We start from the raw sequence: 12,023 nt of genomic DNA on the forward strand, positions 1-12,023 counted from the left end.
CTACATTACATTAATGCAAAAGATAGTTTTGACAGCACAAAAGCCCTTTGAATAATGTAATCACTTAGTCGCAGGGTCAACCTACATAGAAAAGAGTAGCACCAATGCATGCTCGAAAACCTATACTACGAAGATGTGTGAGCAGTAATGAGTCCTACTCACGGAGATCCTTTCCTGGTGGAGATTGGGATGATGTCGATGCGCCTTGTAGTTACGCCAACCTCCGTTCGGTTGCAACCATTCTTAGAAAATTTATATCAAAATCCATTTATTAACTGATGCATGTTTCTATGCCGAGACCAAAATTTCATTTATTTGCAATAACATATATTCACATAAAGATAGACACCTTGCTCAACATGTTACAAGGTGAAATGAAATTGTTAGCAATTTTCAGTTAGTAACAGTTTCTATTACTGTTCTTAGAAAATTTATAGAAAATTCATAAGAGATCCAAACTAGAATCCGTAAATTCTGCGAGTTTGGGAAATGAGTCTAGTTTGTTCATAAACTTTTCCAAGATTTTTAGTGACCTCCAACTTAGGTGAAAACGTCCATAAACACAGACTGGTCCGGATTGGTTCTTGAAATGATAGGCAGTTTTGTAAAAATCACCATATATTGTAGAAAAATCTTATGGAGATGTTTAAGTACTCATTTTAAAGCTAAGAACTTGAACTACTTGCACGTTGTACAGTTTTGAAAAATAAATTGCTTAAGTTGACCAAAACAGTCTGTGAATAGAGCCCAACTTTTCTGATGAAAGCTGTTAGAAGAACTTAGTGGTGTTCTTGGTGATTTAACTTGTATTCCCCCCGTGAAAACATAAGAAAATATGAAAATGTAGGTGTATGAACTCACCTTGAGTGATTTCAGTACATGGATGATGGAGAAAGGTAGTGTTCCACTCAAGAACACTAAGAAGATGTCTTGAAGGTTCGAAGATCTAACACTAATGTGATGGAATTTGTGTAAGCAATCTATGATTTTGAGTAAAAGAAAGTGAAATAATTATATGGAGGATGAATATACTTACCAAAAGTGGGAGAAAAGCTTGGAATAAGGCCCTTGAATCTCAAATTTTATTGAGAGGATTGAGAGAGAAAAAGTGTATAATCTTTGGTGGAAGAATGAGAAAATGAGAGAGTGTGATAGGAGAAAGGATAAATTGTCAACCTTGACCAAGCGTATGGCTGGTCAAATTGTGGGTAAAGTACTCTTGATTGACCAGGTATGGTGGAAGGACAATAGATGGTCATGGAGTGGGCATAGGAGGGGTTGCTTATGTTACACACTAAGGTAAAGTCAACACTCCACCATAAAATCTTACTTAATAGATTTTATTCTAAAATAAGAATTTCCTTTAAAATATGTTCAAATTATGAATATTTAGGGTCTTATATGTTAAAATATGATTTTTGGAGAAAATCTCTCGTTAAAATAATTAAAAACGGGCTTAAAACGGAGTTGTGGTCTAAAACCGGGTAGAAAAGTGGCAAATCCGAAGTCTGGCGAGGGTTGGGTCATCAACAGCCTAAATCCGAAGTGAAGGCTTGGCCGCAGATGTGGATCCGAAGAGGGAGGCGGTGCGGTCCAAGTAGGGTCTGAAGCTAAAGTGGTTGCGGTATGTGGCTGCGGCTCGCTGGCTGCAGTCGGTGGTTGTGGCTAGCTTGTTGCGGTTGGACCAAAGGACTTCGAACTCGGTCCTTGAGGCTTGGTCTGGTCCGGTCTGATGGTTGCGGTCTCCTTGGCTGCGGCTTCGGATGACAACTTCAGCCTGACTCTTTGACCTCAGTTCAAGAAGGACTTGGCCCCTATAGAGAGGCTTCAGCCCTAACGGGCTATTTTCCTATGTATCACTCCTCCTTGAGTGATTTTTCACCAAGATAATTACCGGGATGCCCCAGATGATTATAACAATCAAAAGAGGTTCTTGAGAGAGAGATTTGGGAGAGATTCCATCTTTGGGAAAGATTTGGGAGAGATTTGAAATAGAGAGAGATAGAGTGAAAGAGATTTAAGAGACGTTCCGTTTATGACCTTTTTGAGTATCCGACTTCGCAACGCAAGGTCCGTAAACCCTGTTAAGCTTTGTTTTAGTGTCCTACACACTCCTGATGAGTGTGTAATAGTGTTTTATCGCTTTGGTTTGATCTTAAGCATTATCACGACTATGGAAACTCAAACATACGAATTTTCCAATTGATGTTTTCTTATTAAAATAGCAGGTTATTTAGTAAATACACAATGTAAACCCTAATATACAAGGGCTAATTGAGTCGTCTGGTTTGACTTGTTGAGTTTGTTTGACTTTGACTTTACCCGAAATTGACTATTGTCACACTGAGTCCCTCTACACTCATATCCATGTCTTAACTCACTAAGTCCTTACTCCACTCACTAAACAGACTCGATACTACTGCACCGGGGATATAAGACTCGCGACCTAACTCACCTAGTCAGAAGAACGACTCGCCGAGTCCATGGCATGCAGTTACTATTTAGTCGATTCTAATCATCTTTAGTGCATCCAATACATAGATCTGGGTTTTGGGGACTATCTGAACACGTAAAGTTGCTAACTTTACGTGTATCTATGATGCAATGAAGCAATAACACTCAAACTTGGATATTATGAGGGTTATTTGACTAAAACAAGACAATAGTTGTCAAAAGGTGGCCTTCTTGAGCTCCTGCAGCTCAAGGAAGGCTAGATCCAAGATATGGATCGATTACAAAGCTTCATCACTAGGGATTTGGGGTTTTTGAGCTCAAAACCATTAATTTGGGGAAAAGTAGATCTAGTAATACAATAATGAAGATAAAAGCTTTATTACTAGAAAGGATGGCCAAAGAGGAGTATAATATGGATCTACTTCTTCTTCCTTGAGTTCTTCTACGTTCTCCTTCTTCTTCTTTCTCAACAATGCACCAAAAATTCCTTCACAAGGGCAAAGATCACTCACACACACTTCAAGGAGGCTAGGGTTTCGGGAATAAGTATTTGAGAGGTGAAGGAGGCTGGTTTGGGGGCTATAATGATGTTTAAATAGGGTACACAACCTAAAAATTATGGCTTCATCCAGACTGGCAGACTCGCAGAGTCAGGAATATGGACTCGTCGAGTCGCCACGCCAACTTCACGTGCTGACCCGCTGCTACTCGACGAGTTATGGCCACTTACTCGTCGAGTAGCTTCTGAAATAAGAAGAAAAATAATGTTTTAAATGCGTACCAGGAACGGGGCATTACATATGTAGGAATCCAAGAGTCATGGATTAAACCCTAATCCATACTCTTAGGTTATGATCCATGTTTCATGTGGGCTAACTCTTCATGGAACTTACATAAACTTAGCCCGTCATGGATAAGTAGTCCAAACCATATATATATATATATATATATATATATATATATATATATATATATATATATATATATATATATATATATATATATATCATTGATTTACACAATCAGTCCCTGTTAATTTAATTAGTCTCAGTTGATCACTAAATTAATTCCAAATTAATTCTTGATCAATACTAATTAAAAAATATGATTTCATATTAATATATTAGAGCTTATAAAATATTAATAAATCATAAATAGCCTCTCACTCAAATATCCATCCACAAATTGTCCTGGTGATATGCAACCCGAATAGACCATGCTACTCTCGGGTCAAGTACATACCAGTTATAGTTATGGGCTTAGAGACCTAATCCAACAGGCTCCCACTTGGATAAGTCTAATAACTATTATTACAAGTACGACTCCAAAATCCCGACTAGCAATCGTAGATCTTAAAAGCCGTTGTTGAACTCTGACCTAGTCAATGACACGTCCATTAGATAAGGGATCATATACTCCTCCATTCTAGATATCATATGGACATGAGACATGGGTTATAATCATTCTCTCTGTCCATCTGTTGTTTCCCGATTTATGATGACTGACTAATTGAACAAATCAAATCAGTCTAGGCTTGGCCAAGCGCTTAGGGTTATCATCACTAAATCATCAAGGGGTCCACAAATATCGCTTTTATCCCTCTAAGGGTAAAAGGAATGGATGAACTTTGACTCATATGCTTGCTCTATCTACTCATCAAATCATACATAATGATATGTTTTATAACACCAGGTTACTGGTGCGTTTACATATGTCAATGTGCAACCGACTTGTAAATTACAACTCACATGTCTTGGTTTCAAGAATATAAGATATTATCATATCACAGTCACTCGTGATAAAATCCATGAAGTGATTCAGATAAGTGTGGGTTTAATCCAAGACTCAAATCTTAATACAGGAGTACTCATGAACACTGCAGCAAACTTGTGCTTATGTCTAAACACCTAGACAATCTACAGCTAGATTCATGACAGTCTTGCCTCAATACCTACTACCAAAGTATGATCGACTGTGGATAGTTTGAATAACCTAGTTATTCGGGAAGTCAAAACATGAAAAGTGAATCACAAGAATAATTGAATCCTATATGGAGCATAATTCTATTCACTAAATACATCATAGATTCACTTGTTCTTATCCTTCTTCTTCTACAATTAGATCTGGCATCATCCGTTTGATTGGGATTCCGCACCATCAAATGGATCTGATTGATACACAAGAAGATTTGGGAATCACAAGTGGTATCAGAGCTTGGATTTTTGGATAGATCTTTTGCTGACCTGGAGCGTATTTGATCTTATTTTTGAAGGATTTTGCGTAGTTTTTTCATAACTATTGAAGGGTTTACGGTCGTAAACCCATTTATGGCTAGGGGCATTTACGGATCAGAGTTTGCGGTCAGCCTTGTTCACGGCTGGCCTCGCCTCGGGCGTACGGCTCAGCATTCTCAGACGTTCACGGTTTGGGTCATCGATTAGCAAAGCAGCGCACACTTAAAAAAAGGGGGAAAGAAAATTTTGGGGTTGCCTGTAATCGAACCCAGGTCCCTGCTTCCTCAACACACGCTTCTTACCACTTGAACTAGCAAGGAACGCGTTAAACATCTTCCGTTTTTAGCTTATATAGTCTTCACAACAACAACAAATAATCAAAAGAGATTTTAGGGTTGCCAAGGATCGAACCCGGGTCAATTGTATTCAGCTTCCAGCCCCTTACCAATTGAACTAGCTTGCCTCATGTTACATTCCTCCCGAATTTTATTCAAAAAGACTCCATTTCGAACCTAATTTCGCAATTTTGATAAATTTTGCACAAAAATCAATTTTTCTAATTTTCAAATTTCATTTTCAACCAAAAATTTTAGTTTTTAATTTTTGACTTTTATTTTTGACTTTTGACCTTAAAATTTGACTTTGACATTCCAAGTTTGACCTTTGACTTTAAACTTTGACTTTCTTGTTTAACTTTTAAATTTTCAAATTTAACTTTTCGGTTTGACTTTTCAAGTTTGACTTTGACTTTTTAAATTTGACATTTAAGGTTGACTTTGAGTTTTAAGTCAAAGGGCATATTTTTAAACAATGAGTTCCTCAAACATTCCGGTCAATGAAGTTTCATGCTCTCAAACTTGCATTAAAACTATCAAATTTTTATGTGAGCAGGCTGATTTGATGCGTAGAGAGATAGAGGAACTAAAATATGAAGGATATCAACTTAGGAAAGGCCAAAAACCATTGAAAGTTCAATTAGAGGCCAAGACAAATGACTATAGGAAATTACAGGCAGAGTACAGTGATAAGTGTGTCCATTATAGATATCTGAAGAAAGATTTTGATGCTGTGACTGCCGAACTTGATGCATTAAAAGCAAAATATAAAGATGTTGAATTCAACTTTATGAAATTTGATGTGTCAAGTGAGGTAGTTGCATCGATAATTGAAAAACAATTAACATTCAAAGATAATCCAACTAAGGGGTTAGGGTATCACAGTGTACCACCTCCCTTCAATGACAATTATAACCCAGCCCTCGAGACTAATGAGGAAGATAATCCTGCTCAGCTTGGCACACTCCCTGAACCAACTCCAGCTTCAGTTAAGACTGAACAATTAGGGACAACTAAGGGTGTTGAGGTGAAGAATACTGATGTTTCTACTTCTTGTGCAGGTAAAGTAGCGGAAGATGAGAACAAGGAGAACACTATTGAACAAACCAATGTCTCCTTGAACTCTTAAACTGTTGCTTCGAACTCAGTTGCTACTAATCAACTTGTTGTTGGTAAATACAGGCCACCAATTCAAGCTAAATAGAGTGCCTACTGTAAATGTGCTTGTGGGAATAACCAGAAACATGGCAAGGGCACGCCACCAGGGGCAGGAAGAAACAACTTCCCAGTGAAGAAAAAGACATGTTTTCACTGTGGAACACCTGGACACATTGCCAGAAATTGTCCAAATCGCACATATGTTCCGTACTATGCACAAGGCTGGCAGAACGCGACAAGAGGGAGATATTCCAAAATAAACCCTTCGAGGCCACGTTCAGACAATGGCGACTGGAATGCCACGAAGTGCAAGAGTTCAACTCCCTAGGCCAAGAAATCAACTCCCAAGGGCAAGAAGGGAATGTCGACCCAGAAGTCAAGTTCAAGAGATGCTCCTGTGAAGCTAAGACTGGTTAGGTCAAAGTCATCTTGGTAGCCGACTACAAGTTCAAAATCAAGTGCCGAGGCACCCATCGGATCGAACAAGAAATGGGTTAAACCCAACTACAAATGGGTACCAAAGGTTCAATCTCCCAAATCACCTAATGAATCTAATATTTCTTCATCTTCTATGTGTGATTAACAGGATATGTCATGGGAGAGAGTACCGTGCAAGGATGAGAAAGGTCAACCCAGTTTCAAAATGGACTAGGTTCCAAAGACCAACTTATCTCGCTCTGTGTTGAAGCAGCTATGGAGGCATATCATCAGATTCGATTTATTGGTAGTGGCTGTTCTAGGCACATGATAGGAGGCATCTCTCAACTGTGCAACACTCAGAACTTTGTTTGAGAGTATGTGTCCTTTGCGGGAAAGGAAGAAATGAAGGGATCACACATGGGATTAGTGCTTAGTGACATGAAGAATTTTCGAATTTGTTCTGAGATTATGCATGCTGTTCTCAGACATTCTAGATGAAAATTCAATCGGTGAATTATGGTTTGAGTTCTCTTCTCGATAATCCTAAATTTCTCTTTCTTTGATTTAATTTAAAGACAACTTTTTTTTATTTTCTTATAGTTTTTTGATAGTTTTGTTAATTGGGAAGTGATATCAAGAAAGTGATAACGGGCAGTCTAAAACATGTGTAAGGAACTAAATCTGAATTGTGTAGACTTTGTGTTCAATGTGATGGCAGGCTCGAAGGATTTGACATTGTGGATTTAGATAGGATTGTTTGGACTGACCATACGATGCTCGAGTAGATTAAGCAGTGAGATAAACATGGGAACCCACAGGATACACTAAATTAATACACATCTAGAACTGTGGCTTAACTTTTCCTTGATGTACGAACTTATGTCCTTAATTTTGGTTCTGATAGGGCGACTGGGGGTTCTGATAAAGTAGGTCTATAGAAATTATTTTCTTTCTTTCTATCTGTCAGTCATATGTTGCTTCCTCTGTGTGATTGGAAGAGATCCAACCTAGATTGCAACATATGCAACTTTAATTCTACGCACCTCCTTATCTATGAAATTATTTCTATCTATTAGCCATATGATGTCCCCTCTATGTGATCGGAAGATCCGACCTGGGACACAACATATGAAACATTCTACCTCTTAATCCCTCTATCTCTGTTAGTCATATGTTGTCCTCTCTGCATGATTGAAAGAGATCCGACCTGGGACACAACAAATGCATCTATCTCTAAATTTGTCTTCCTCCTCAATAATTGTTTACTCACCTAAAGTAAGGAGTTCTTTGGAAGTTCTTGATAATCAGGGTATATCAGGAAGTGGGGAACATGTTCTAGTGCAACTAAATTAAGCCATTTAAAGGTTGTTTGTAGATCTCGCTGCTTAATTCAAGTGGACAACAATACTCGTGGTCGTCGTCAGCTAAATGATATATTTAGAAAAAAATGGCGATATCCTTCGTGTTTAAGTGGACCATAATATCTACAATTGACTAGATCTATTCATTAAGGTGAATGTACTGATAAACAAACTTAAGAATGTCTCACAACTTTGATCCCAAATATTTTGTTTTTTTGTTAAATTTGTTCATAGTTTTCCTCTATGCAGAAATTTAGGGGGGGGGGGGGAATTAAAAAAAATCAAAAATTACAAAAATCTGAAAATTCAAAAAAAAAATCAAACAAAAATCAGAAAATTAAAAATCCAAAAATATGTTTGTTTCTGTTTTATTTTTCAGAAATTTTGAGAAATCCAAAAATATTTTTATTTCTGTTTTATTTTTCAAAAAATTTGAAAAATCCAAAAATATTTTTGTTTCTGTTTTATTTTTCAGAAAATATGAAAAATTCAAAAATATTGTGTGCCAAGTTATCTTTTAGTTTTGTTTTGTCTTGAAAAGTGAATTCGAATGTAGATGAGACAAGGTTAGTGACAAATCCAAACTCATATGGACTGAACTTGTTCAATCTTAATTTTTTGCCACCTAGCAACTTAAGGGCCTACCATTTCTTGCACGTTGTTATGCAGCCAATTGAGAACTCTCAGAACTCACATGCATAGTCAACTTTAACTGGAATGGGCACAAAAACAAGAATATGTCAACACGATAGGTTACAAACCTCAAGTCGTGTCTTAGTGATTAACAATAGGTTTTATTCTTGATTAGTTCTTGAAACTTTTCCAAGATCTTTAAGACTCCCACTGACCTCTTGACATATAAGTATCTCTTCGTCAAAAGACATTAATTGACAAACAAATATTCAAGAGTTATTTCGGATTCTTATCAAGAATGACACTTCATATAATTGGTCTTAGTTGGTCTTTGTTTTATCCAAAACATCACAACTTACCATTTTCAAATGTACGGGTGTAAGAACCATTTTACTCTACATTTGATGAGTGTTATAAACCTTCTTAAGATTATGTCACTCATGTCACAATCTTGGAGTATGACTCTAAGATTTTTTTTGAAACAAAGTATGACTCATCTTCTTGATTTAACTATTTCAATTAATTCACGGTTTCTCTTCTTAATCATACTTGTGCACTAAGATGTCCTTAGAGGATCAATTGTGATAAGGTTTTTCATAATCATTAAGATAATAATAAAACACAATATTAAAGTACTCTCCCATCCTTTTAGATTGGACAAACTTTTATCTTTCCGCCTAATTTGATTCTTCTTATTCGCTCTGCTATACGTTGAAAATTTTCCAATGATTCAGAATTACACTTAATCTTGTATGTATAATCATATTTATAAACTTTAGTTAACCATGACGAATAGCCTTATTGTTCTTTGTGGTGGACCTGACTAGTGCACAACCAAGTGTACCCAATTCCCTAGTCCTTCACTTGACTCACATATACACGTGAACAAGGAATCTGTCTAAATTTCCCAAAGATGAAGGTTCTCATTCATCACATAATACAAGTTTCATGATTCCAGGTTTCTATCCAATTGACACTTGGGTGATGAGAATCTTTCCTTATTTGGTAAATTTTGACACTTTCACAAATGAAAGAATCAAATCCATATTGCTACAATAGAAACATACAAACATCAATTTTCACAAATGTCATTGCAAGGAAACTTTAAAATAAGATAAAAAGCAAGATTTTATTCATTTATAAAAAGCGGAATTTTTTTTCCTTACAATGCAATTACATATGAAAACTATGTTACTAAATACTTCTAAGCAATCTGTCATAACTCCTATGCAACAGCTCAAAAAGCCGATCATTGAATCAGACGATCAAAATCCATCTTTTCGTGATCAGATTCAACTTACTCTTCCTTTAAGCTTCCTTTCTTTTCTTCGATCGTACAAAACATCAAAATCTAATTACATTACATCATGTATTAAGAATCTCCAAATAGGAACTTAACAGAGTTAGATATTGGACTTACCTGAAATAGAGTCAAACATTTTGACTTTACCATCTCTTAGATCTCTCAGGTAATCAGGGCAACTTCACTTCCAATGTCCCTTTTCTTGGCAGTAGAAACAAATGGCTTCTTTGGAATGGCACATGAAACAGTCTCATCAGAATTGGCCTTTCTCTTATGATAAATATTTTTGACCATGTCCAATTCCTTTCCCTTAGGAGAAGGAATCATTTCTAGGATGTCCATGTCAGTTTGGGATGTAGATATTCCAATCAAATTTGCTTGACCATTGCGCCAAACCATTGCTGATTCAGCCGCAATAAGAAAACAGGTATGATCGATAAGGGTCATCTCGTGATTTGTCATATAGTAATCTTTAATGAACTCACTATATTACTCAGGAAGTGATTGAAGAACCCAGTCAATAGCCATCTTCCTCGAGACAACAACATCCAATACTCTCAACTTGTCAATATGTGACTTCATCTCCAAGACATGAGTACACACAAACCTTCCATCTTGATGTTTCATTATAATTAGGGCTTGAGTGACCTTGAACTTTTCAAGTCTTTGAACTTTTGGTTTAGGGAGAATTATTGGAGGAGGTGGAGGAAGTGAAGCATGCTTTCCATTTCCACGATCCAATCATGGAACATCATCTTCAAGAGGAAAGCTTATTCCAAAAGATTTGGGAAGACCATAGTTGTCTGAACTAGACATATACAAAGGATAAATTCAAGTTAGTTGATTTAAGTCCTTAATATAACACCCAAATGAAATATATTTTACAATTTGGAAGAGGGATGTTGTAATCCAATTGCACAATATTTGAAGGTAGGTAAATGACGATTTACTAATTTCCACCATGAAAAAGGAAATTGATTATTAAGTTTTAATTGGTTTCAAATTCCAAGATCCTTTGAGATTCATTGAACTTTTCAATGGAATGTTTAAATCTTGATTATGCCCTTCAAATTTGTGATTGGGATGCCGAGGATCACAAACAAGGTGTGAATAACCATGCAAATTAGCTTAGTACACTTAATGTTACAGATCACCTAATCAATGTGCCAATTAACCACACACGCTCCATTGATCTATGATTAACATCAAGCTACCCTTTTCCACACACTGTCAGTCCCATATTTGTGTGCCGGTTAACCACACACGCTCCACTAACAACTTAACAAGGTGCAAAGTGCAATTTCATGGGTTAGCACCAAATTCACATTTTTCCTAAAGTAACTAAGATTGGGAATTTAATAAAAGTTTAGTTACTTTATAATTATCATTATACTTATAGTGAGAATTAGTGTCCTATCCTACCCGTTTGGCTAACGACCCTCCACCAGTCAAGGAAGCGGTGTGTGAGAGTGGACACCCATTAAACCGCCATTTTATAGGTAGTAACCTTATACCTCCTTATAGACTGGCTTCGTGAATGAGGCCTACTAACGGTAAGATTGACTCTTTAACTTATACATATATAATTATTAAACTTTTCATTTTATATAGTATAAGGGTGTATTTTAAACATTTAAAATACTAAGTGGTTTAATCTATTAATTAAATTATACTCTTAATTTACAAAACTTAAACCATGTAATTATGGAATTATTAATCTATTTTAATTAAACACTTTAATTAATTTGATAAAGTCCATAAGGTGTGATTTGAACTATCCAAAAACTTCAAGGTTCTAAATTGAAAAATTCAAAATTAAAATCTATTTGATTAATTTTTAATTTATGGACCTAAGAGTTAAACCTTTTTTAATTACAGAGTTTCTTAATTTGATACTTTTCAAATAGCAAAACTTGAGGGGAAGTTTTGTAACTCTTAAAAAACCATTGATTTCCATAACTTATGAGCTTAATGTGTTTTTTATGAAAAAACTTTTCATGTTCCATAACTTGAGGACAAGTTATGGAAGACATTAAAAACATTTAAGATCAAATATTTCAATTAACAAAATAATCAAAATAAAATTTATCTATGATCTTCTTAAACTCATAAGAACAAGATAATT

Source organism: Lactuca sativa, chromosome 1, assembly GCF_002870075.4.
Source record: "Lactuca sativa cultivar Salinas chromosome 1, Lsat_Salinas_v11, whole genome shotgun sequence".
NCBI lineage: Eukaryota > Viridiplantae > Streptophyta > Magnoliopsida > Asterales > Asteraceae > Lactuca > Lactuca sativa.